The 21018-nt window shown below is 46.1% G+C and overlaps 2 long non-coding RNA genes across 21 annotated transcripts in view; one reads left to right on the top strand and one right to left on the bottom strand.

Moving 5' to 3' along the window:
• LOC109435894 (uncharacterized) overlaps positions 1 to 12858 on the top strand; it is a 41151-nt gene extending 28293 nt beyond the window's left edge. For both annotated transcript variants that reach the window (XR_012493152.1, XR_012493151.1), the window contains exons 3-5: positions 1691 to 1819; positions 11162 to 11286; positions 11988 to 12858. This is a non-coding gene — a long non-coding RNA (uncharacterized LOC109435894). The remainder of the gene's footprint in view (positions 1 to 1690; positions 1820 to 11161; positions 11287 to 11987) is intronic.
• A 4503-nt stretch (positions 12859 to 17361) lies between these two features.
• Positions 17362 to 21018, bottom strand: part of LOC109439392 (uncharacterized) — a 40910-nt gene continuing 37253 nt past the window's right edge. For 12 of the 19 annotated variants that reach the window (XR_012493122.1, XR_012493127.1, XR_012493119.1 and 9 more), the window contains 6 exons: positions 20595 to 20711; positions 20366 to 20494; positions 19887 to 20062; positions 18855 to 19010; positions 18211 to 18330; positions 17362 to 17543 (listed from right to left, as the gene is read on the bottom strand). This is a non-coding gene — a long non-coding RNA (uncharacterized LOC109439392). Of the gene's footprint in view, positions 17544 to 18210; positions 18494 to 18854; positions 19011 to 19886; positions 20063 to 20365; positions 20523 to 20594; positions 20712 to 21018 lie in introns of all 19 variants that reach the window. The other 7 variants (XR_012493117.1, XR_012493116.1, XR_012493118.1 and 4 more) reach the window with 5 other exon arrangements.

Raw genomic sequence — 21018 nt, 5'->3', positions numbered from 1 at the left:
ACTCACTGTCTCGAATGCTGGAAGCAGAATGAATTAAAAGTCTCCTGTTCTGCCTCATAGAGTCTTTCTCTCTGTTATGCTATGTTTAGCACTTGTGTGGGCACTTGGCTGGTGCCAAATACAACTTATTAATAATAAGTAATAAATATTGTTGTTATCCTTGCTATCAAAACTAATGAGGTAGACACACCCAAATAATATTAAAGCTTGTAAGTGCTCAGTATTAGAACGCCAGCTGAAATTCTTTCACCAGAGTCCGTAAATTCACATACGTTACTGCACCTCTGGTCCAAATCCATGGCAGGCATCACTAATTGATCAGACTCTTTGGATGAACCAGACTAACAATTGATTAAGGAGAAACCGTGGGCACCCCAGCTATCAGATGGTTCTCATTCTGTTGGTTTTCTTCAGCCTAAACTCAAGCCTTTAAACCAGGGGTGTCCAAACTGCAGCCTGCAGGCCAACTACAGCGCAATCCATTGTTAATTGGCCCGCAGCAAATTCCAAAAATATATTTAGTTTACTTAAATAAACCAGGTGAGGCAATACGTACTTCACCTCGAGTGAGTGGCTCGGCTGTTTGTATATTTTACCGCATATGGCCCTTGGTGAGAAACATTGAAAAAAGTTTGGACACCCCTGCTTTAAACGGTTGCCATATCCAAAGTACCCTGGTTGATTTCATGCCACTTAATTCTTTGTTTGCTGTAGGCAGATTTGACTGTGTGTCTCCCTGCTTTTCTTCATCCCATGATTGCTGTAATTGTCAGTATTGCCATTGTATATGTCATCACTGTCACCATCATCACCATCATCATCACCATCATCACCATCATCACCATCATCGCCATCATCATCATCATCACCATCATCATCACCATCATCATCATCATCATCACCATCATCACCATCACCATCATCACCACCATCACCATCATCATTGCTGCAGTTTTCTGAACACAAACTATGAGCCAAACTAAATATTAAGGATGTGTTAAGTATTTTCCTTGCTTTGATTCAAGTTCTTAGAATATTCTGAATGGCTAGTTTTATTGTCATTTTATAGATTTTAAAAAACTGAGATTTAAAGGGTTAAAGTGACTTGTCTAAGTTCACCTAGTAAAAATTAGAATTCAAACCCACAGGTTATGACACCATAAGAAAAACTCTTGCTACGTCATGATGGGAAAAAAAATTTTTTTTCCCCATCTCAGTCCAAGTTTCCCAAACCCCCTGGACAAACACTGGCAGAATGATTATTTATTTTCTATTATTGTGACTTGAATTAGTGCAACATTTTGCTCATCAGGATTTGGACCGTAAGCCTAGAAGTCATTTAAGAATATTGAAAAATCCCTTTGTTCCCATTAAGAAACATTCAGCCAGGATTTAAACTATGACTATAGCTTTGTGTGGATGTGTATTTTTTTTTCCCATGAAAATTCTGGTTCATGAGGGTTTCCTAACAAACTGGCTTCCCAACGAGCATTTCCATTTGGGTTTCTTTTGTGGTGTGCAGATGGTAATAAAATAAAGCTGCCACTCCCATCCATGCTTTTAACTTTTATCACTACACATCATAAATAGTGAAGGAGTTCTCACAAGGGACTCCTGGGGTATATATAAATTGCTGTTATTTCTGTGGTTTACCACTTGGACCTGGAGTGATTTATCTTTGCACAACTAGGGGCTGCTGTGGCATTCATCATCCAAGTGGAGGCAGAAAGCCTGTGTTCACTGAGCAGCTAAACGTGATGTGTGGGGCTGGAGCATTAAGCAGCTAAGTGTGAAAGGCATGGTACGCATGGAGGTCAAGGTAAGTCTGAGCAGCTCATAGGTGGGTGTGCCCACTGGGTGCATCTCTGGAAATCACAACCGTGAATGGAACACTCCAAAATGCAAGCTTCCTGAGGATTGGGACTGTTATGGACTCAATGCTTGTGTCCCCCCAAAATCTGAATGCTGAAATCCTAACCCCCAATGGGACGCCATTAGGAAGTGAAGCTCTTGGGAGGTGATTCGGTCGTGAGGGTGGGGCCTCATGAATGAGATTAGTGCCCTTACGTAAGAGCCCAGAGCGCTCCCTCACCCCGTCCACCGTGTTGTGGGTTCAATGAGAAGGTCCCTCTATGACCCAGTCAGCAGGCAAAGCTCAGTGTACTGCCTTCTAAATACTTGAGCACACACATCGTTAACTTTGATCTTTGTTCTCAGTTTTTTTTCCTTTTGATTGATGGAAATGTGCATACAGTATAGTATGGAAATCTTAAAAGTATATTTGCTGGTTGTTATGGGCTGAGTTGTGTCCCCCTCCCACCAAATTCATATGTTGAAGTCCTAGTCGCCAGCACTCCAGATGTGACTGTATTTGGATATAGTGTCTTTGAAGACGTAATTTTGTTAAAATGAGGTCATTAGAGGGGACACTAATCAAATATGACTGCTGTCCTTTAAAGAAGGGAAATTAGGACACAGACACGTATGGAGGGGAGACCATATGCCTAGACTCTGCCCGGAACTGCTGTGGGGACACTGCCAATGGAAGAGCCAGGTGTCTTTGTCACAGAGGAGAGAACATGAAACAATGAGGAGACTGTGAGCTTTGGAGACGGGTCATCTGCGTTCAAATCCCAATTCTACTGCTTAATAGCTGTGTGATCTGTGCAAGTCCTTTAAATACTCTGCTTCATTATTCTCATGTGTCACAAGGATATAACACTAGCATCGTGGGATGGTAAGTATTAAGCAGGAACTGTATCTACAAAGTCAGGAGTTGACACAGGATACATACAGATCAGTTATGTCTCCTTTCACATTTTCTCTCAGAGCCTCTCATTCTTTATCTTGACTCCTTAACCTGAGCCCTTAAAAGTATCAAAAAAACAATAGCTGACATCTAATGTTTACTTTACTATATGCCGGGTGCTAATCTAAACATTTCACATGCCTTTCTCACTTCTTACCTACAATTATGCCAGGAGTTATGTATCACTGTACCCATTTTAGAGATGAGGTCACTGAGGCCCAGAGCAGAGAAACAGGTCTTCAGAGCCCCAGAATCTAAGCTCTTAACCACAGCACTGTGGAAACTTTTACAAAGGTTTCATAGAGCAAGTCTGGCCCACACTGAGGTGTTATCTCAAACTGTCTCTTCATGAGGCCCAAATCCTTTCACCAAGAAAGTTACATCCGGTTAAAAATATCAAGTCAATAGCAAGGGAGGCAGAAAGAGTTTGATACTTGTATTCTCAAGAGAACAGTTCAAACCCTTGTCTTAGTCTTAAAACATTTGACAATATTCAATACCCTCCAACAGAGCTGTCTAAGCCCCCAACAGACACAGCTATTTCCATACTTCTGCCTTCCAACTATAAGTCTCAAGGATACTTGCCTTTTCCTCCAGCATCTCCTATGAGAATCCCAAGTGACTCGAGATTTCTGTAACACTCAGGAAAGCAAGGTACTGCTCTTCTTTTTCACACCTATTACCCAGTCACAGGTTCTAGAACCAGTTCCCAACTGAAAGAGGACACCACATATCTCCAGGCCGTGTCTTGGGTGAATAGATGTCAGCCTCATGCTGTGCTCCTCAGAGTTCTAGGACCCCCCCCCACCCAAGGTCAAGAACATGTACAAGCCTTGATAGACTTGAAAAGAAAGGAAAGCGGTTTAAATATCACAGGTCTGGCAGTTTCTTGGAGCAATGGAAGTCCTTTGCACTGACACAGGTCTAGCGCCAGCAGCTGCCTCTGCTCGGGCTGCTCAGCAGGTCTTGTCTCCCTCTTCGCCTCCCCTCCTTCCTCATCCACTTGTGAAAGCTCCTGTCCTTGCACTGAGGAGCAGGGACCAAGGTCTCTGCCATCAGATAGACCTGGGGTCAGTCTGAGGCTCCACCACTTCCCACGTGTGCATCGTTGAGTTAGTTACTTCATTTCTCTGAGCTGAAGATGCTCAGTGTAAACACACAGAGCATAATCATGGCATCTCCCTCTTGGGTTGTTGTAAGGATGAGATAAAATACGACTGAAAAGTTGGTCCTTCCTAAGGGTTAGTTTCCTAAGCACACCCCCCCCCAGCACAGTGCTCGGTAACCATGGGAGTGATGATAACAGCAGTGTCACTAAGTAGCTTCTGGGTACCAGGCTGTGCGCTAAACGCTTGTCTTCCTAATCCTCTCACCAGCCCTGTGATAGAGGTAATATCGGTGCACTTTTAGAGGTGAGGACACCAAGACCCAGAAAGCTTATGTAATGTATCCAAGGACACAGTTGGAAAATGGCTAAGTGGGGCTTCACACCAGCTGTGTAATTCCAGACCCCTGCTCTTCACCACCAGCATCATGGCCCACAAGGAGACAGGACTCTTTTCTCAGCCCTTCCTTCATTTTCTTTCATCCTGGTGATTTCCTCTAAGCTTCCTTCTTTCCGCATGGTAACTATTGACCTAGTAGTCCTTTATACCTATAAAGCTCTTTGGGATTTTTTTTTTTTATGTAACATTACCTTATTCATCATTCATTCAACATACGTACTTGAATTAAACATCTCCACGCTGCTGGGTGCTGTCCAAGGTCCTTAGTGCCATCTCAGCCCCCACAAGTCTGTCAAGCAAGCAGAACCAAGCTCAATATCCCCACTGAACAGAATTTAAATAAAAGCTGAAACTCAGAGCATTTGAGTGTCTTACTCAAAGCCACACAGCTAGAATTTGCCAACTTTATAACAAACCCGGATGCCTGGCTTTCCTCTTGGCATTTGTCATATCCAGGCCCACACAAATGAACAATAGCAACATAAACAACAAGGTCAGCTAAGCATGTTCAGCATTTGCAACGTGTGAGAACTGTTCTAACTACTTTAAATACACTATTCTCCCCCAAAAGAATTCCAGGAGTTAAGTACTCTTTCCATCCCCATTTTACAGAAAAGGAAACAGGCTCAGAGAGGTTAAAAGCTAATAGGTTACATGGCTAATAAGGGATGGAGCATAGGGAGTATAGTCAATAATATTATAATCACTATGCATGTAGATGGGCACTAGCATTATTGAGGTGCTCACTTCATAAGGTAACAAGTATAAGTGTCGAATCACTACATTGTACACCTGAAACTAATATAACATTGATGTCCACTGTAATTGAAAAAATTTAAAAATCAATAAATACTGTACATATGAATATTTTAGGTCAGAGTAAAAAGGTTTTTTGCATTGTCGATAAACAAAATAAAAATAACTAAGTATTTAACAAAAAAAGGAACCAGGGTTCAAACCACATCTGTCTGATTTGAAAGCTTATCCTTTTAACCTCTAAACTCTGCTGCCTCTCCAGAGCAATTAAACAAAAGGTAAGGCTACCTCTTAGTAAGTGCGAAACGAGGAAAGAGGCAGTTTATACTCTGAAAGTTCAAAGAAAGGAGACATGAATGAAAGATGGAAAGAGCTGGAGACTTGCTCCATTCCCTGGGAAATTTTATTTCACCTCAATGATCCTCAATCAAGAAATGGAAATAATAGTGTCCATCTCAGAGGTGAAGTCTAGGACTTAGGAGGATAAAATAGGAAAAAGCACAGAAGGTCCTGACGCATGATTTTTACAGAGAAGATTGGCATCGTTGGACCCTCGCTCTGGTGTAAGGAACAACTTTCCTTTCGCCCTGCCTTTCCCGTCCTGTAGTTGAGTCCAAGTTCAGGATGAAAGGAACCCTAAGATGCGTCTGAATTTGAAGATGTGCCGATTGACTTTCTCAGCTCGCCTGCGGGAACAATCTGAAGGCCTCAAATAATTGTCTCGAAAGAACCAATTCAGAGAAAGTACATTACAGGAGGCAAGAGAATTGCCTAATCCCGGTGCTGCTGAGTCCTCAGTTTGCAGGCGCTCAGAATCAAAATAATGAGGAAATGAGCACCGGGGCCTTTCCAGGCCACTTCCCCTGTGAATGCCTGACTATCAGTCACTTACTGGGGGGCTGCACCCTTCAGGGTGGAGAAGTCCTCAAGGCCACCTGGGAGCAGATATAAGGTTAAAAAACAACAGAAACTGAGTGAGAGAAGCACACATAGGGATAGCAGAAAGATTTGGAGTCCTGGGGGCTAAAAGTCATCCCTCAGCCACTCCCCAGCTGTGCGATCCCCAGATAATGCTCTCCACCTCTCTGGGCCTCTCCTAGAAAGGGTTCTGGTGCTAAAACAAATGAGGACCCCTAGCACAGAGGGTTCTGGTGGCTGCTCAGTGATTAAGAAGAGAGGCTCTCAGGGCCACATTCTGTTCCATCCCCGATTCGTTATCAGCTTTGGGCAAGTCACAAACCCCGCTGTGCCTCAGTTTCCTCATCTGTAGAAGGAGGGGATGATAGTACCTATCTATGGGTTGTTGACAGGACTAAAGGAGAAAATGCCGGTAAACAATTTATCACAATGCCTAGCACATTACAAGCAATCACTAGATGGTACTTACTGTTGTTGCTGTTGTTGTTTTCATTAACCGCAGCATCTAAATTTCAAGTACGTTCAATTAGTGGTAAGAACACTGATTTTGAGGTCAGATCAGCCCAGGTTTGACTCATCACTTCCTAGCTGGGTGGATAACTTGGGACAGTTAGCCTTTTGGGACCTCAGTTTCCTCATCGACAGGGGTGGAAATGATAATATTCTTACTACATTGTGGGGTTGCTGGGAGACTTTCACGGGACAATCTGTGAGAAACCCAGTGTCTACGACATACTTACTGCTCAATAGAGGGTGGCTGTTGATGAGAGACGGGCTGCCCCAGGCGATTCAGACCTCCTAAGTGAGGTTCCATGATGAGGGGAGAAAATCCGAATGGCGTTGGGGTGGGACTTGGGAGGGCTGATAACAGGGACAGGGCCAGAGCGCCTGTGCTTTAGGAAGTAACCACACTGCACGGCGCATCTGCAGCTCAGGTCAGCAAACATGTACTGAGCCCTGAGTGTGCCTGGGTACAAAGACGGAAACAAGAAGCTCTCAAGGAGTTCCCAGAAGCTTATGGAAGCACTGAGACCATTACAGACTGCAGGGCGGAGGCAAACCGGCACATGCTGGGGCCACTAAGTGCCTTCACCCTGCGAGGTGCTTTATGCACTTTGACCCCTGAATTCCCATCACAACCATTGATGATGGTGAATTCTTCTCCTGGGGCTGTCATAACAAAATATACCTGGTGTGGCTTAAACAACAGATATTTATTTTTCCACGGTTCTGAAGCCTGGAGTCTAAGATCCAGGTGCCAGAGGGTCGGTTTCTCCGGAGGCCTCCGCCTTGGCTTGCAGACGGCCATTTCTCATGGCGACTTCCCGTGATCTTTCCTCTGTGTGTGCATCCACAGTGTCTGTGTCCTTTTCTGCTCAGGACATGAGTCAGATTGGATTAGGGCCCACCCTCGTGACCTTGTGGAACCTAATGACTCTTTAAAGGCCCTGTCTCCAAATGCAGTCACATCCTGAGGTCCTGGAGGTTAGGACTTCATCATGAATTATACATATAATAGATGCAAGAGGTATCTCTAGGAAAGATAGAGACATGTTTATTGGTATCATTCGTAGAGTTGCCTCCAAAGAATGTCAGAGAAAGATTAGTCCATGTTGTATAGACTACAGGAAAGCCTTTGACTGCATAGCTCATGGAAAACTATCAGTTGCTCTGAAAGAAACGGACGGCCCTCAGCATTTCATCGTCCTGACGCATAACCTGTACTGTGGGCAGGAAGCCACTGTCAGGACAGAATATGGAAACAGAATGGTTTCCGACAGGTAAAGGTGTCAGACAAGGGTGCATTTTATCTCCCTGTTTGTTTAATCTGTACACAGAACATATTGTATGAAAAAGCGGGCTAGACTCAGAGGAAGGAGAAGGGCAAATTGATAGAAGAAATATCAATAACTTAAGATATGCAGATGATATCGTCTTGCTGGCAGAAAGTAGCAATGATTTGAATCAACTTCTGATGAAAGTGAAAAAAAAAAAGGAAAAAAAAGATGCCAAAGCAGGACTGCATTTAAACATGAAGAAGACAAAAAAATCATGATTACAGAAGAAATACACAACTTTAACATAGACACGAAGACATTGAAATTATTAAAGGTTTCGCTTGCCTGGTTTCATTTATCAATTCAAGTGGAGACAGCAGCTAAGAAATCAAGAGAAGTCTGAGGCTTGGAGGCGAGCGATGGAAGAATTGAGCGAGACCACCAAGAGCAAGGAGGTGCCATTAGAAACCAAAGCTAAGCACCCCCCCCCCCCAGCACAGTGCTCGGTAACCATGGGAGTGATGATAACAGCAGTGTCACTAAGTAGCTTCTGGGTACCAGGCTGTGCGCTAAACGCTTGTCTTCCTAATCCTCTCACCAGCCCTGTGATAGAGGTAATATCGGTGCACTTTTAGAGGTGAGGACACCAAGACCCAGAAAGCTTACGTAATGTATCCAAGGACACAGTTGGAAAATGGCTAAGTGGGGCTTCACACCAGCTGTGTAATTCCAGACCCCTGCTCTTCACCACCAGCATCATGGCCCACAAGGAGACAGGACTCTCTTCTCACCCCCTTCCTTCATTTTCTTTCATCCTGGTGATTTCCTCTAAGCTTCCTTCTTTCCGCATGGTAACTATTGACCTAGTAGTCCTTTATACCTATAAAGCTCTTTGGGATTTTTTTTTTATGTAACATTACCTTATTCATCATTCATTCAACATATGTACTTGAATTAAACATCTCCACGCTGCTGGGTGCTGTCCAAGGTCCTTAGTGCCATCTCAGCCCCCACAAGTCTGTCAAGCAAGCAGAACCAAGCTCAATATCCCCACTGAACAGAATTTAAATAAAAGCTGAAACTCAGAGCATTTGAGTGTCTTACTCAAAGCCACACAGCTAGAATTTGCCAACTTTATAACAAACCCGGATGCCTGGCTTTCCTCTTGGCATTTGTCATATCCAGGCCCACACAAATGAACAATAGCAACATAAACAAGGTCAGCTAAGCATGTTCAGCATTTGCAACACAACATGTGAGAACTGTTCTAACTACTTTAAATACACTATTCTCCCCCAAAAGAATTCCAGGAGTTAAGTACTCTTTCCATCCCCATTTTACAGAAAAGGAAACAGGCTCAGAGAGGTTAACAGCTAATAGGTTACATGGCTAATAAGGGATGGCGCATAGGGGGTATAGTCAATAATATTCTAATCACTATGCATGTTTCCAGATGGGCACTAGCGTTATTGAGGTGCTCACTTCATAAGGTAACAAGTATAAGTGTCGAATCACTACATTGTACACCTGAAACTAATATAACATTGTTGTCCACTGTAATTGAAAAAATTTAAAAATCAATAAATACTGTACATATGAGTATTGTAGATCAGAGTAAAAAGGTTTTTTGCATTGTCGATAAACAAAATAAAAATAACTAAATATTTAACAAAAAAAGGAACCAGGGTTCAAACCACATCTGTCTGATTCAAAAGCTTATCCTTTTAACCTCTAAACTCTGCTGCCTCTCCAGAGCAATTAAATAAAAGGTAAGGCTACCACTTAGTAAGTGCGAAACGAGGAAAGAGGCAGTTTATATTCTGAAAGTTCAAAGAAAGGAGACATGAGTGAAAGATGGAAAGAGCTGGAGACTTGCTCCATTCCCTGGGAAATTTTATTTCACCTCAATGATCCTCAATCAAGAAATGGAAATAATAGTGTCCCTCTCAGAGGTGAAGTCTAGGACTTAGGAGGATAAAATAGGAAAAAGCACAGAAGGGCCTGACGCATGATTTTTACAGAGAAGATTGGCATCGTTGGACCCTCGCTCTGGTGTAAGGAACAACTTTCCTTTCGCCTGCCTTTCCCATCCTGTGGTTGAGTCCAAGTTCAGGATGAAAGGAACCCTAAGATGCGTCTGAATATGGAGATGTGCCGATTGACTTTCTCCGCTCGCCTGCGGGAACAATCTGAAGGCCTCAAATAATTGTCTCGAAAGAACCAATTCAGAGAAAGTACATTATAGGAGGCAAGAGAATTGCCTAATCCCGGTGCTGCTGAGTCCTCAGTTTGCAGTTTTCCGGTGAGGTCTTATTTTTGGGGAAACACGATATTATTCTATACTGTATAAGTTATGTAATTATTTTACTTCTATATAAATTTACCTGTATGAGAAGCTGTATGAGAGAGAGGGAATCTCCAACCAAATTAGACATGTGCTCAAGGAGCTTCCACAGTAGCAAAAATAGATATGGAAACACAGCACACAGAATAAAATATATTTTTGTTGGGTATGATGCTAGTCTACAGCATCCACTATAATTGTACTGATAACACAGAAAACTGAGTTCAAATATGACTGAAATCGCTGAAACTATTTTACAGAGGAGAAGATAACTTTTGAGCTGCAACTTGTTGATAAACTTCTAACATGCAGGATTCTTTGGGACAGTATTTTAATGAGAGAAAATGATTATGTTCAACCTTCACTTGGTCTTCCATTGCCAAAAATATTGTGACAAACTTCCTAAGTGCAAAGTCACTAATGACTTTATATATTTTTGATAATGTCAAAACATTGATAAGTGTGAGATTGTTTATTAAGATCTGACAAGCCACACCTAAGTGAACTAAGTTGTCACAATTTTCAATGTAGGCAAATACAATGAATTTACCTGGGAAAGGTAAGCATGGATGGTTAGAATTGTAAGAAACCAGAGAAATCACCAGGTTTAAAATTCTATTCTTTAGTAAGGAAATCTCCACACCCTTGACACTTCAGTCTTGTGTTCTTATTCTTCTCACCTTGAATATTTTTTCCACTAAACATAATTGTTCGAGGTCACCATGCAGTTTTCTGACAATTTCGTGCTGCTTTATGACTCCATATCTCTAACAAACTAACTCTTTAGAACATAGTAGTAACATGGAGGCAGAGGCTCTCGGGAAAAATCATAAAATTTTACCGGGCACATTTTGAGCATCATACCCATAAATGTCACCCAATGGACTAAATTTGTCACAGAGAGTGTGATTGTCTTCTCTAACTTCCTCTTAAATACTGTTCTCACCCATCATGGCAAACCTTTATGAAAAGTGGGGGGAAATTTCTTTTACTGACCACTATATTAAATAGTAGAGAGCTTTGTTTATTTTATTTATGTATTTTTTTCCAGGAACCATTCCAGGAAAGTAATGTCCCCTTCTCCTCCCTAAGGAAGATTTGTTTTCCTTCCAGCATAAACATAAGGCATCTTTTTCTCATTTGTGGGGAGAACAGATAAGTCACCAGCAGGTCTAGGTAAGACCAGCATTGCCTAATTCCTGAGTTCTTCTGTGATGCACCCCACTTCATGTGCAGGTACCATCAGTCTCTCACCGTGTCTCTGTGCAGAGATCCAGGCTTTAAAAAACAATGTCAGATACTGCTCTGGCTACTGCTTTTTTCAGAGTTATAACTGGTCTTTGTCTCTGACACAGGGTTCCCATGTTTTTTCAGTACAATTGACCCTTAAACAACACAGGTTTGAACTGTGCACGTCCACCTATATGCAGATTTCTTTTTCAGTAAATATATTGGAAATTTTTTTTGGAGATTTCCTTACTACCATGAAGCAATTGCATCAATTACACTAGGCAATCATTAAGCAATCATATTGCTGCTTTTTTGTTATCGGTTCATGAATTGCTATACTTGTAAATAAATATGAATTTGTTTTTCACAATTATTTTTATTTTTCATGTCTAGTGTTTGTAATAGTTATAACATAGTGTTTTGTGTCATATAAGACAATATTGATGTAGGTATTGGCAGACAATTCCTCCTCTAAACAGGTGATGTAGACCTGTAGTATCAATAAATATATACTGTACATAAATGAATTTTCTCTTCCTTATGATTTTCTTAACATTTTCTTTTTTGGAGGGGGCATATTGGGGAACAGAGTGTTTTTCCAGGATGTCAAATCATTGTTTCGTGTTTTTGGTTTTTTTTCAATCTAGTTGTGGAGGGCACAGCTCACTGGCCCACGTGGGAATCAAACTGGAGAACTTGGTGTTAGGAGCACCGCACTCTAACCACTGAGCAAACCAGCCGTCCAGCATTTTATTTTCTCCAGCTTACTTTATATTGTAATACAGTGTATAATACATGTAACAAATAAAATATGTGTTAATTGACTGTTTATGCTATCAGTAAAGCTACTAGTTAACAGGAGGCTATAAGTGGTAAACTTCTAGGGGAGTCAACAGTTATACATGGATTTTTGGCTGCACAGGGGATCGGCACCCCCACTCCCCACATTGGTCGAGAGTCAATTGTATACATATATATCATTCAGACAGGCTCACATGTTAACTTGCAAGTAAGCCAAAATCTCAGACCCTTCAGTTTTTGATTTAATACCTACGTTCAGGATGCTTTCCAGATCCTTCCAGGTGTGATCTTTAAACCCTCTGGGATTTTCTCTCTTCATTCGCTAATCTATTTTTGTTGTTGTTAGTATACTCTCACTGAACCTCTTTCCCAATAGTAAGCTGCTGGAAGACAGAATTATATTGATGATGAGAAATGCATCCTTTCTCTTGTCCTGTACACATTTTCTGCCCCTTAGGAAACATTCAATAAATGTTGAGTTTTCTTAATATAAATTGAACTTGACTTCAAAGTGTTTTGAGAAGTCTGAAATTTTCTCCTATGTTTTTTCCTTATTTTCACTTTTCTTTGAGTTTTAAGCATTTCAATGTTATATTCAATGTTATATTTCTTTATATCGAGTACTTTTTCCCCAAAAAATTAAAAACTGGAAAAGCAAGGAGTTTTGCATTTAGTAACATTTGTTTCGGAAGATGAATGTCTGGCCCATTTGTTCTTGTTTTAAATAAAAGTTAATGGTTTTTCATCCTAATCAATGTTTTCTGATGTAGCTGTAATGTGGACCTGATTTAAATTATCTAAACAGGTTGTATGTTCTAATTCTTGTATTGTATGCATTGTTTAAACAATCTGAATAAAAATCCTCTTATAAACCAATCTGTTTGTATGATAAGGGATTGAATTCAATCATTTATGACAACTCTTACTGACTTCAAATGCTTTGTCATAACATTTGACCAGAACAGTTGGCTTTATGATCAAATATATCATTATGCAGAAAGCCTCTGAAAAATAAATAAATGTACTTAAAAGTATTAAAATTTCCTCTCAAGATACTTTTTGTTTCATTTTTAAAGGAACCATTCCTTATAGCAAATCCAGGTCTGCTGAAGTTGTTTTTTTTATTTTCACTGCCCAAGGATGTTCTAATCCACTTTTGTGATTGTTCTCAAAAACAGAAAAATTTCTAAGTCTCATAAGGTAGTCTCAATTTTGAACTTGCTCCCAAAATGAGAAAGTAATTCCAATTCCAAAAGTTCCATCTTCCTCCGCCATTTCTAACTTGCTCCCAAAATGAGAAAGTAATTCTTTTTTCCCCCCTTTCTGCCTCCCTCGGCTTTCAAACTTGCTCGTTTTCGAACTTGCTCCCAAAAGTGAGAAAGCCCTTTTCCTGCCTCCCAAAAGTGAGAAAGCCCTTTTCCTGCCTCCCGTTGTTTCAGTCTAGTTGTTGTAGGACAAGCTCCCATGATGGGCCCAGCCGGCCATTTGCTCTCACAGCGCTGCCCACGCTGCCGCCGCCCAGTGGCCGCCCAGGGTAGCGCAGCAGCCGCCCAGCACCGCACAAGACGGCTGCTGGGCCGGCCGCCGGCCACTCAGGGCAGCTCACGGCAGCCCCGGAAACACACAGTAGCACAATGAAGGCTGCGGCCGCACGGGTTGCCGGCCACTCATGGCTGGCGCTACCCGCGCTCAGCAGCCGCTCAGCTGCACACGCAGCGACACACACTGGCTGCTGGGCCACTCGTGGCAGCACACGGTAGCTCACAGCTCCCCGGCAGCTCGCGCAGCTCACTGGCCCTGTGGGAATCGAACCGGCAGCCTCGGCATCAGGAGCCGGAGCTCCGACCACTGAGCCACAGGCCTGCCCGGATACTTGGGTCCTTTTTTTTTAACTTTTATCATGAAAGAACAAGCAGAAAATGAGTGCATAGGGCGCGTATTTAAATGTGCGACCTCTGTTGTCTTTATATCCTTTACTGTTATGAATCTAATGATAAAATAAGATCACTGAGAAATGATCACTTGGTACGTTCCCAAGCAAAGAGTCAAGTGATCCATCAAATTAGGGATGGAAGGCAATTCCCCATAGTCCACGGTCATTCACCAGGGCTGTCCTGGGGGTGAGGGACGACCTTGACCTCACCCTCATCTCCCATGGAGGACTCAGCAAGCCTTTCCTCCTGGGACAAGTCCCGCTTCTGGGCTGCCTGAGCAGGAACTTCCCGGCCCACAGGGTCGCAACGACCTTTGCTTTCTCCGGCCTGTGCTGGTTGGGGAACCGTCCACATCCTCCCACCCCTCCACGGGGGTCCAGCTCTCCGGCAGCTGCTCCTCCTGGTCTTCCAGAGACTGAGTGTTCATACACACAAACTGCTCCACCGTCCTTTGGAGAGCTTTGGCTGGCACCATACCCTGCCGACTATGCCATGTGTCGTGAGGGAGACCCTGCTCACTGCACCACTTGTCATGCGGGGAGGCCTGTTTGTTCCTTACCACTTCTGATCGGAAATTCAGTTTTCTGCTCCTTTAAACCTAAAGAAGTTCCAATTTTTGGCACTGATGCTGAAAGCTTGTCCTTTAGCTACAGTAGAGTTTCTTTTTTTTTTTTAAGTAATTATGACATGAGCAGTTTACAACCCTGGAAATACTCCCAGGCAGCTCCTATGTGGGCTGGAAGCCCCAGCTTTTTTAAGTGTAAGAGAAGAGAGAAATGCATTAATTTGTTCATTCAAACACAAGGAGCTGTTGCGCTTCCACTGTGTCCCAGACACTGTTCTAGGAGACAAAGAGACAAAATCCCCTGTCCTCACGAGAAATAAAGCCAGGAAGACAGTGGGATGCAGAGAAAGTACGTTACGTTTGACGTCTTGGATGAGATGGTCAGTGAGGGCTTCACTGAATCGGAGACTCGATTTTGTGAAGAAAGAAGAAAGCGAAGGAGACAACCACTTAGGTTTCCGAGGAAGGACATTTCAGGCAGGCCAACCCACGTGGCATATTGCTTACTTTTAATAATTTACTTTAAAAGCAGCCAGTGCCTAAAAGGCGCTCTGACCCTCCCGTGCCTCTGAAGGCAGGAACGGGCCCCTTCCCACACCAGGAGGAAGGAGAGGATTATCGCCAGGCAGAGGGGACTCAGGACGAGACGCCAGATTTACAACCTGGTTACCTGTTACCAATTCACTACCCAAGCCCACACTCTACTTAAGTCCTTACTATTGAAGCCCCCGGACCTGAGTTTCTTTATCCTGTCGAATCCTCACACATTTACTGTTTCTGCGTCTTAATGTATAAAAGCTGCTTGCCTCAGTCATTTTTGTTTCGTGTCCATTTAATTCTTAGGCTAGCCAGAAGAACCTAGAAGGTAGAGGAAAACTTTCTCCCCTACAACGGTCAGTAGCAAGTGTAAAGCCCCTGAGGTGGGCATATCCTGATGCCCAGGCAGAGAGAGACCACAGGAGCCGCCTCAGGTTGGGCTCGGAGGTCGGTCAAAGGACTCTGTTTCCACTCTGAGAAGGAAAACTATTGGAGGGTTTTGTGCAGAGAAGTGATAGCTCTGACTTCTGTCTTAACAAGAGCACTGTAGCTGCTGCATTGAGAAGAAACAGAAGCGAGACGAGCAGAAGCCGAGGCCAGTGAGGGGACAGTCCTACTGTATAGCGAACGCGACAGTGGTGTGGCGTGGGAGGCAGCCGGGGGGCCGCTTACGTCCTGGTTACCCTTTGGAGGTAAAGCTCATAGGATTTCAACTAGAGGAAGCAAGAAAGACACCAAATTTCTGGCCTGATCTAAGGAGGTGCCAGTTCTTGAGCTCGGAACCAGTTGTCAGGGAGCAGGTTTCGGCAGAGTATCACCAGCTCGGGTCTGGACGTTTATTTTGAGATGCCTCTTGGGTCTGCACTGTAGATTTCAAGTCAGGCAGTTGGATACCTGTGTTTGGAGATTAGGGGAGCATCCGGGCTGGAGGTTTAGTTGAGTCATTAACATAATTGAACGCCACTGAGATTGGATGCAATTATCACGGGGAGTGAGTGACCATAGAAAAAGAGTCCCAACATTTAAATCAGGCTGATGAAATGGGAGCAGTTAGAGTGGGAGGGAGTGTCTGCCATTGCAGGAAGAAAACCAGGCGAGCGTGTTGTCCGAAAGACGGGAGAAAACAGTGTGGACAACCGCGAGACGCTGCTGAGACAGCGGGACACGGGGACTCGGTCCTTGGCATTTGCATGGCGGTTCCCAGTGAGTCGGGGGACTGTTTTGTGATGTGTGGGCACCTGGTGGGAAGAGAGAAACTGCAGACGGCCCTCACCGGGTCCTGAAGGAGAGAAAAGAAATGGGCCCTGGGGGAGAGGACAGTCCACCATAGACGCTGTGACCGGGGTGAGGGGCGTGTGGCCTGTGCTGGAGCAGTGACCTTCCATCCGCAGCCAGAGCAGCGGGAGCCAAAGGCGGGACCCGCGGGAGCGAGGCGCAGCCTCCCTGGAGTGGGGATGCGGAAGGCGTGCTGGGTGCAGGACAAAGGCAGCCTGCACTGGTCACTAGTGGGCAGGCGGGGGGCGGCGTGGCCAGGAAGGCAGCCGGCGGGGCGGGGGGTGAGGTGGGGGTGCTTGGGGTGTAAGGAGGCTGCGGCTTTCCAGGTGAGTGGGGAAGGGGAGGACGCAAGGCGGAAGCTCTAACCACGGGGTGAAGGGCTCATCTAGGTAAAGCCCAGACTGTGTCCTGTGCTGGCGGCTGCATTTGGCGCCGCCCCCGCCCGGGGTCCCCCAGGTCCGCCAGCATCGGGCTGGAGGCAGAGCGCTGCCAGCCTTGAACAGTTCACCCTGTTCAAGGCTGAGGTTCCATGATGTGGGGAGAAAATCCAAATGACATTGGGGTGGGACTCAGGAGGGCTGATAACAGGGACAGGGCCGGAGCGCCTGTGCTTTAGGAAGTAACCACACTGCACGGTGCATCTGCAGCTCAGGTCAGCAAACATGTACTGAGCCCTGACTGTGCCTGGGTACAAAGACGGAAACAAGAAGCTCTCAAGGAGTTCCGGAAGCTTATGGAAGCACTGAGACCACTACAGACTGCAGGGCGGAGGCAAACCGGCACATGCTGGGGCCACTGAGTGCCTTCACCCTGCTAGGTGCTTTATGTACTTTGACCCCTGAATTCCCATCACAACCATTGGAGAAAGTGAATTCTTCTCCTGGGGCTGTCATAACAAAATATACCTGGTGTGGCTTAAACAACAGATATTTATTTTTCCACAGTTTTGAAGCCTGGAGTCTAAGATCCAGGTGCCAGAGGGTCGGTTTCTCCGGAGGCCTCCGCCTTGGCTTGCAGACGGCCATTTCTCATGGCGACTTCCCGTGATCTTTCCTCTGTGTGTGCATCCACAGTGTCTACTGTGTCCTCTTCTGCTCAGGACATGAGTCAGATTGGATTAGGGCCCACCTAAGTGACCTTGTGGAACCTAATGACTCTATAAAGGCCCTGTCTCCAAATACAGTCACATCCTGAGGTCCTGGAGGTTAGGACTTCAATCATGAATTATACATATAATAGATACATCATAGGAGATGGTAAATACTGTTATTCCCCCATTTTACAGATTGAAAACTGAGTCTGGGAGATGCATAGGAACTTGCCTACAGTCACACGGCTGGAAGTCACAACCAGGTTTTTTGTTTGTTTTTTTCTCACAGCTAGGTCTTTTTTGGATGATTTCAACTCTCAGAATTGTTCTCTCACCTCCTCACTGTCCAAGTATGAAGGTGAATGGGATAAATGTTCTAAGAGATGTGTGAAGGGCTCTGATCTGAAAGGGACCTGAAGAGCATTTCTTCTCCCCCGTGGCTAAACATGGGACCTCAGACACTTCTGTTATTGTATTTTCAGGGACTTCTAATTCACTGGGTGATATCCCAGAGGAGGTACCAGAGGGCTGTCCATGATTACCTCCATGGACAGAGAGCTCATTTCCTCACAAGAAATCGTTCTGCTATTGTACCCCAGAGCCCCCTGAGAAATTATAGCGTTTAACTAGGAAACTCGGCACCCTCAGCAGGTTCTCGCAGGACTCACCGTCAGAACAGCCCTCCAGCAGGCGGAGTTGGAGCTCGATGGTCCCGGACAGCTCCCGGAGTCGCAGCAGCTTCTCCACCTGGTGGCTGCTCACCTGGGCCACATCCAGGGGCTTGTTCCCTACACGCAGCAGGGGCAGCGTCACCACCACTGAGCAGTTTCTGGAAGGAGCATGCGCTGTGCCTGACTGAGCCTCACGTCCCGTGGCTGCAGAACGGCGGCGACAGAGGGTCCCACAGAAGCTGCCCAACAGTGAGCATCAGCTCCCTGTCTGTACCTCATACTGAGGGGAAGGAGAAGGCCAGCTAGGAAGAGGCTAGGCTGGAATTCAAACCCAGGCAGTCCAGCTGCTGCCTCTCGGTTATAGGAAGGGCTCAATGCTAGGGCAGGGGAGGAGCTGCTTGGTCTCAGGGCTGCAGCCAGGAGAGCCCCACAAGAGGAGAGCAGGTACCAGAAATCCCACCATTAGAGCCCTGGTCCGCCAGGCCCAAAAGGTGCCACCTCACTGGGGTACCGGCCTGCAATTCTAATAAGGGCCACTAGATGGCAGGGCTGCCGAGGTGGTGGTGGACCCACTGAGGAGAGCAAAACTGAAGGTCAGGTCACCTTACCATGGGGCAGGCAGCCCAGACCCAGTCACCCACCTCCAGCTCCTGGGAGAAGTAGGTCTCACAGGGCCTGCGGTTTCAAAGGGTCAGATTCAGGTGCAGGCAGTGGTCTGGAGTGCGGTCCAGTTGGCAGTGGGAATACAGCAGGCGCCCATCTTGACCCCTAGTGTGTTCCCCACAGACCAAAAGGACCTGGAACAAGAGAGTGGCGTGTCAGCGGCCAGGGAGGCACAGGCACACAGCTTCTTCCCCCCACCATGCCCTAGTCCAGGCCACCAGGACTGTCACCATAGCCGACGTGGTGTCCCAGCCTCTATTCCTGCCCCAGCCCACAGCCCGCCCTTCCTCCACGTGGCAGCCAGAATGCCCTTTAAAAAAAATGCAAGCCAGACCTTATGCCCTGCTCAGAGCGCTATGCTTTCCATTGTACTTAAAGGGGAAACTGGTCTCCTTGGCATGGCCTGTGTGTCTGCGTTAACTTGGCATAAGTAAAACACAAACATGTTTTCTGAGTGAATGGATGAATAGATCTAGGGCTGGTCAACTATGGTTCCTGGGCCAGATGCGGCTCACCACCTATTCTTTATAAATACACTTTTTTGGACAATGGCCACACCCATTCATTTACACAGCTGTGACGACTTTCATGGCACAATGGCAGACTGTATGGTTTGCAAAGCCTGAAATATTTACTACCTGGCCTTTTACAGAAAGTTTGTGACCCACGGGCTGGGTGGATGCATGGGAGGGAGGGAGGGAGGTACAATCAACCAGCTGACAAACCCAGGAGGAATGTTGGGGGGAGAGGGGTCCCAATACCTCACCTCTGTGATGACAGTGGCTTTTGTTTGTGTTACGTGTTCTTCCTGTGTTCTCTTCAACCTTACAATTACCCTACCTGCTGGAACCTGTTGCTTCTCACATTCCTCAGATGAAACACTGGATGCTCAGAGAGGAGACATGCCCGGCCCATGGTCACCCAGCCAGCAAATGGCAGAACGCTGATGTCGGCATCCAGCTCTCCCCCTCACACCCCTGCACACTGTGGGTACCCTCCTCTCTCCTCACCCCTTTTGGGTCCCTGGGCCCCTTTCCCAGGGCACACTCCTGCGCAGGTCACAGAGCCCCAGGTGCAGGGAATAGTGGAGCCACGTCTCCCCGGAAGCTGAGCGGTGCAGAGGCTGTGAGCATGTGTCCAGCAGGGCCCCAGTGTGGGTCTTGTCTGGCCGGGATGGCTGATGCCTCTGGAATGAGAAGCCTCCATGGGGCGGGGATTCATCCAGTAAAAGGAGAGAATGCCCACAGCCAGCTGCAGTCCAGACACCCCAGCAAGAAGACAGCAGGTGCCAGAAAGCCCACCAGGAGGGCCGAGGTCAGCCACAGCAGCATTTATATCCTGGGCAGGGTTTCTGTTGGGAGCACTGATGAGGGTGGGTCCTAGGAACTCAGGGTGGGAGACCCCAGAAGGAGCAAGGGGACTTCCAGGGCTGGCTGTCCCCATTTCTCTATGGCCCAGTCCCTACCCCAGGCTCTGCCCCAGGCCTCACCTCATGTGTCAGGTTCTGTGGCATCTAGTGTCAGTCCCAGGACAGATGGAGCCACTCGCTGAAGATGGCTGGGGTCTGTGTTAAGGCCCCACTGGCCCTGAGGGCTCCCAGGTCCCAGGCTTCCCAGAGCTGAAGAGGCAGGGATGGAGTACGTGACCTGTGAGCCCCGTACAGGGCCCGGAGTTAGGGAGAGCCCTGTGCTGGGCTCAGCGGTCCAGCCAGTGCGTACCTGGTCCGGGACACGGCCAGGCAGCCATCCCAGGTGGTGCTGTGCACCAAGGACCTGGCAGCCCAGGTGAGCTCAGTGCAAGGTCATGGGTTGCCCTCTGTTCCAGGCAAGCTGCACCTGTGTTGAGGTGAGGGCAGAGGAGAGGCTGATGCACCCCATCTGAGTGTGGGGAGGGTAAGAAGGGTGGAGAAGCTGGTGCCCCCCTGCCCACCCTGTAGGGGATGAAGTGGGAAGTGGAAACCAGAGGGGGAAAGTCAAAGCTTGAAGAGGAGCAGGAAGGGAAAAGTATATGACCGAGATGTGACCAGGGGCGGACCAGGGGCAGCCACACGGTGGCTGAGGACAGAGGCGCTGGAGGCATTCATGGTTTCACATCCCAGCCCTGCCTCCCACTAGCTGTGTGACTCTGGGCAGGTCACCTTCC

Source organism: Rhinolophus sinicus, linkage group LG18 (genome assembly GCF_036562045.2).
Source record: "Rhinolophus sinicus isolate RSC01 linkage group LG18, ASM3656204v1, whole genome shotgun sequence".
NCBI classification, from domain to species: domain Eukaryota; kingdom Metazoa; phylum Chordata; class Mammalia; order Chiroptera; family Rhinolophidae; genus Rhinolophus; species Rhinolophus sinicus.
The sequence above is the reverse complement of the archived record's forward strand: the minus strand, read 5'-3'. Positions and strand labels throughout refer to the sequence as shown.